General features: G+C 52.3%; 1 pseudogene; it reads right to left on the bottom strand.

The window, feature by feature from the left end:
- Positions 1-4,513: 4,513 nt before the first annotated feature.
- Positions 4,514-5,087, bottom strand: LOC103585247 (annotated as a pseudogene).
- Between the last annotated feature and the right edge of the window lie 695 nt (positions 5,088-5,782).

The raw sequence follows: 5,782 nt of genomic DNA on the forward strand, positions 1-5,782 counted from the left end.
ATCCTGGCTCCTGCATCTCCATGAATCCTGCACATCCAACCACTCAGCAGATGTCATCATTCTGCCTCTGCGGTGTGTCCCTCGGTGCCACACCCCCCTCTCCTGTCGCCCCAGCCCCACCCTGGCCTCGGCCAACAGCATGTCCCGGGAGCAAGAGGTTTCCACTTCTTTCCTCTCAAATAAATAATAATAGAATCAGAATATTTAAAGAGGTGGATGGAAACCAAATCAACATACAAAAATCAGCAGTATCTTCTCCTTTTTAGTAGTAACTAGTTTTCTCATGGAAATGAGATAAAACATCTCCTCAAAAATAAAATGCCTAGAAAAATTAATTTTCCAAAAGAAAGATTCAAAACACCCAATGGAAGGTATGAAATTTCTTTGTAGAATGTAAATCAATTGTTCAATAAATGGAGAGAGATCCCATGTTTCCGGACAATATTTAAATCTTAAAAATACAAATCTTTGGGCCGGCCTGGTGGCGCACTGGATAGTGCGCCGCTTGGGAAGCGCGGTGGCGCTCCCATCCGAGGGTTCGGATCCCACATACAGACCGGCTCCCGCTCACTGGCTGAGCGAGGCATGGGAGCAACACCGAGGCTTGCGATCCCGTCGCCGGTCCCCGGTCCGGTACGGGGGCAACACTGAGGGTTGCGAACCGTTGCTGGACACGGAAAAAAGACAAAAAGACAAAACAAAACAAAACAAAACAAAACAAATCTTTGACACATATGTGGGTGTAAATTTTTACATAACTAAATTTTGTATTTATACATTATTTATGTGTTTAGTATACTGAAAACATTAATAAGTTTTGTGTATTTATTTAATAGAGGTAATGTAATTACAAATATAATCCCAGTGAGTTTACTTAAATTGGCAGAAATTATTTTAAATTTCCTAAAGAACAATAAATATGTAAGAATTGCCAAGAAAACTTTAGAAGTATGGTGTTGGGCAGCTTGTTCTACTTAATATAAACAATGCCAATCTCACAACAATTCTATGAAATGGTAACTATCATAATCCCCATTTTACAGATGAGGAAACTGAGTCACAGAACTACATGACTCACCCAAGCTCACAAAGCTAATAAACGGCAGACCTTGGTTCAGACCCAGGCCTCTGGCTCCAGGATCTACTCTTAAGCCGCTTTGTTGGCTCATCACTAATGAGATGGGGAGAGACACCCTGCTGTAAAGAGGGCGGCTCAAAAACGGGGTGCAGCAGAGGTTAAGAAATGACATTACGGGGCCGGCCCCGTGGCGCACTCGGCAGACTGCAGCACTGGGAGCGCAGCGGCGCTCCTGCCGCAGGTTTGGATCCTATACAGGGATGGCCGGTGCGCTCACTGGCTGAGCACGGTGCGGACGACACCAAGCCAAGGGTTGCGATCCCCTTACCGGTCACAAAAAAGACAAAAAAAGAAATGACATTATGGGGCTAAATAAAAATGGATTTTAGAAAAAGAGTCAGGGCAATCACAAGTGAAAGTCTGAGAAAGGACACAACAGTACAGAGAGTGATGGGCTGGCCCAGTGGCGCACTGCTACAGTGCGCCACTTGGGAGTGTGGCGGCGCTCCCGCCGAGGGTTCGGATCCCACATACAGACCGGTTCCCGCTCACTGGCTGAGCGAGGTGCGGGCACAACACCGAGGGTCGCGGTCCCGTTGCCGGTCCCGGTCCAGTGCGGGCGTGACACTGAGGGTTGCGATCCGTTGCCAGACACGAAAAAAGACAAAAAGGAAAAAAAAAAACAGTAAGGAGAGTGAGAATAAGGGGAAGTTGACAAGCAAAAGGCAAAATCAGAAAGTCAGAGTGGACTGGGGACATGAGAAAGGCCGGGAAGACGTCAAGGAAAAGCCGCCGTGCCACGCGGGGGTGGGGAACAAGCGAGGAAAGGCGATTCCTACAAGACGGCGGAGGTGCCGGTGCAGGTCTTGGGCTCCGGCACGGGCACTCGGGGGAGCCTCTGCTCTGGGCTGAGACCCATACAGGACGGTGTCTCGTCTCTGCAGATACAGAGCTCACACGGGTTGATGCTCCCAGTGGCATTCTTTTCTGGGGTGTTATTTAAGGAAGATACTGATGGATGCTGAGTTACAGTAAGTTCCAGATCAAAAGGGTGAGCTGTGATTTTAGTCAGGTTTGGATGCTGAGTCTGGGCCTGGTCTGGATGCGGAGCTGGAGTCTTCTTCAAGGCTGTAGAATGTTCAACCTCTGTAACAGGTACTGAAGGTAACAGTAAACTCCAGCTGAACTGTAATGTTGGGCAATTTCAGATGCTGAGCTTGACCCTGTCCTGGTGTTGAAACTGTCACCTCCTGATGCACTGGAAGTTGAGCTACAACCTCTGTACGTGGCTTTGGAAGCTGAGTTGGGGCCACCCGCTCTTTGGGGAGGATTCCACCACCATAGAGGGCTCTGCAAGCTGAGCTGGGACCTCCTGCAGGGCTGGAGAAGGTTCTGCCTCCTGTGGGGGACCTGGAGGCTGAGGAAGGGCCTCACGATGGATCAGAGATGGTTCTGCCTTCTCAGGGAGTTCTGCAGGTTGAGATGGGGTCGCCTGCTAAGCTGCAGAAGGTTCTACCTCCGTAGGTGGCTCTGAAGGTGGGGCAGCCTCCTGGGGGACTGGAGAAGGTTCAGCCCCTTTAGGGGGCTCCAGTGGAAGACCTGGGGACTCCTGCTGGGTCACCAGATGGTTCAACCTCCTTAGAAGGCTCTGGTGGCCCAGCAGGGACCTCCCGTTGGACTGGAGAAGGGCCTGTCTCCTTAGGAGGGTCTGGAGTCTGGGCCGTGGCCTCTTGCTGGGCTAGATCACATTCAACATTTTCAAGGGGATCTGGAGTTTGGGAATAAGGATGGGGTTGGGTTGGAGAAAATTCAGCCTGCCCAGCAAGAACTGAAGGCTTAGCAGGGGCCTCCTTCTGGACTGGAGAAGGTTCAGCCTCTGCACTAGGCTCTGGAGGAGTCACGGTGACTCCACCTCAGTTACATGTGTAACTGTTGTACGAGGCAATGTTGAACAATGACCTGTGAAGATAAAAGACAGATCTAGAGGTGAAAATGTCACCTCCTCTCTCAATGGACTGTGAATTGAACCCTCCACAGAGGATGCTGGAGGCTGAGTTGGGTGCCCTTGCTGGACTCCTGAAGGTTCGGCACCCACAGGGGGCTCTGGAGGCAGAGCTGAGCTCTCTTGCTGGCTTGGAGAAGGTTCCTTAGGAAGCTCTTCAGGCTGAGTTAGGACCTCCTGATGGATTGGTAACCGTTCATCTATTTCAGAGGGGGTTAGCTGCTAAACTGTAACCTCTTGCTGGTCTTTTTTTTTTTTTTTGTCTTTTTTCGTGACCGGCAATGGATCGCAACCCTCAGTGTCGCGCCCGTACCAGACCGGGACCAGCAACGGGATCGCAACCCTCGGTGTTGCACCTGCACCTCGCTCAGCCAGTGAGCGGGAACCGGTCTGTATGTGGGATCCGAACCCTCGGCGGGAGCGCCGTCGCACTCCCAAGTGGTGCACTGTAGCAGTGCGCCACCGGGCTGGCCCTCTTGCTGGTCTTTTAAAGTTCCAAACTGCTCAGGGAACACTGAGGACTTGAGCTGGGGTCTCCAGTGGGGTGGAAGTTTCAAACTTATTAGTGAACTCTGGAGTGGTAGTAACCGAGGCATGCGTAGGTTTAACAGCAACATTGTGCAATGCTGGAGGCTGAACTTGATCGTGACCTACAGGAGAAACTGTTACCTCATGATGCACTAGAGGTTAAACTACGACTTCATTAGGGAGATCTGGAGGCTGAGCTGGGATCTCCTGCTGAACTGAAGAAAGTTCGGTCTCCCCAGGACACTCAGAAGGTTGAGCTGGCTGCTCCTGCCCACCGGGAGAAGGCTCGGCCTCCACAGGAGGGCCTGGAGGCTGGGCTGGGGCCTCCTGCTGTGTTGAAGCTTCTACATCCTCAAGATGCTCTGGAGGCTGAGCTGGGAACTGCTGCTGGCTTGGAGGAGGTTGAACCTCCTACCTGATCCTGGAGTTGTTGAAGCTCCAGATCACCAGGCTTCACTGTGACATTGTACAAGTGCCAAGCTTCATTCTGACTTGGAGACAGAACATTGACTTCGTGATGCACTGATGGCTGGGCCACCTACTCCGCAGGGGGTGTGGAGGCTGAGAGGGGTCTTCTTGCTGGGGTTGGCTCTCTTCGGGGGTCTCTAGGTTTTGAGATAGGGCCTCTTGCTCATCTGGGTCCTTCTGGGATTCTAGAGGAGATTCAGGATAAACTGTATCCGTACTCAAAACTCCATCATCATCCTGCAAGATTTGTTTTTGACGCTTAGGTTTGGATGCAAATTGGTGTGGAGTTCCAGCCACCTTAGAAAGCCGCCCGTGCTGAGCTAGATCTTTCTTCAGATTCAGGGATGAAGCAATAAACTTTGATGCTTTTGAACTCTCACTATGTAGACGTGGAACAAATATTTCAAGCGACTGGTGGTCTGCAGCCTGATTGAGATCTACAGCTTGAATCTTCCTTTTGAGTGGAAGAAGCAGAGCCAGGGCCCAATCTTGCTCTGGAACCACCTCCAGGAGCCTTTGTTGCCGAGCCAGCTTGTCATGCAGATCCTGATGCAGAACAGCAAACTGACCTGGCTCTGGGGCAGCTCTCGAGCCGAATCTGTGCCCAGGAAGGGAACCAAATTCTCAGCCAATTCCTGAGGTGGGACCAACATCTTGGAGGCGGCAGAGGATCCCAGGTAATCAAAGCCCCCAGGGCTGCTGGGGATGTAAGCACATGGGGTGATTCAGGTGGGAGATCAGAGGAGTGCTCAGTCTCCCTGGGGAGTTGGAGGTCATCTGGACGGGGTCCTGGGCCCACTCTGGAGGATGAGCCACCTGGACGAGCAGCCACAGTGGTTGCCACATGAGGAGAAGCCAGGGGCCCAGAGGCGTAGCTGGCACATGACATGCGGAGGCTCTGGGGCACAGCGAGCCAGGCCAGTGGGGCACCGGCGCCACACTAGGCAAGAGCCGAGCCCTTGTAACAGTCCTGCGACGCGTGCCCTGAGCAACCACGCGCCCTGCACTCATCTTGCCCTTTATTTACGACACAAGCAAACTTTACTAGACTCGGGCCTATGTGGGCACCCCAAGGTCCCACGATCACAGGGCTCAAGCCTCCCTGCCCCCTGCAGAGGTGACAATCACCTCCCAGTGGAACGGCTCCTCGCTTCCTTAGCAAGGCAGGATTTGGGTCGCAGACCCGAGTGGCCCCACGCCTCCAGCAGCCTGTTGGGACGGAGGCTGCAGGGCAGCCCAGGGGCGTCACAGGGCCTCTCCTGGGGCCATATTCAGAAGTGCTGCTGTGCTTCTGACAGCCGGAACGCCTCTTCTGAGCTGGAACCCCAGAGACCTTCCTCCCCGTGGCCATACTGATTCCGAGCAAAGCAGCTGACCTGCAAACTGAGCGCCAGTCAGGGTTGCAGGCAGGAGAACACACACTATGGTTATTTATTCCAAAATATCGCCATTTCCTGTAAACGCTCTGTGTCCTTTGTCCCATGTTTGATAATGTTTGGAACCAGTGATGACTCCAAAATTTCTGTAGGAGGTGTTTTGGGGATGGGCAAGAGTTTGACTCAGAGTGGATAGCCCTTTACGTTGGCATGGGAAAGCTTCTCCCGTCCCACCTGGGCTCAACACAGCCGTCAATCTGTCAGTAACACCACATTTCAGCGGTCTCCCACGTGCTCACTTGGAGAAGACACGTAGGAAATTAAAGTCAG

This window comes from Galeopterus variegatus, unplaced genomic scaffold (assembly GCF_000696425.1).
Source record: "Galeopterus variegatus unplaced genomic scaffold, G_variegatus-3.0.2 Scaffold225, whole genome shotgun sequence".
Lineage (NCBI taxonomy): Eukaryota > Metazoa > Chordata > Mammalia > Dermoptera > Cynocephalidae > Galeopterus > Galeopterus variegatus.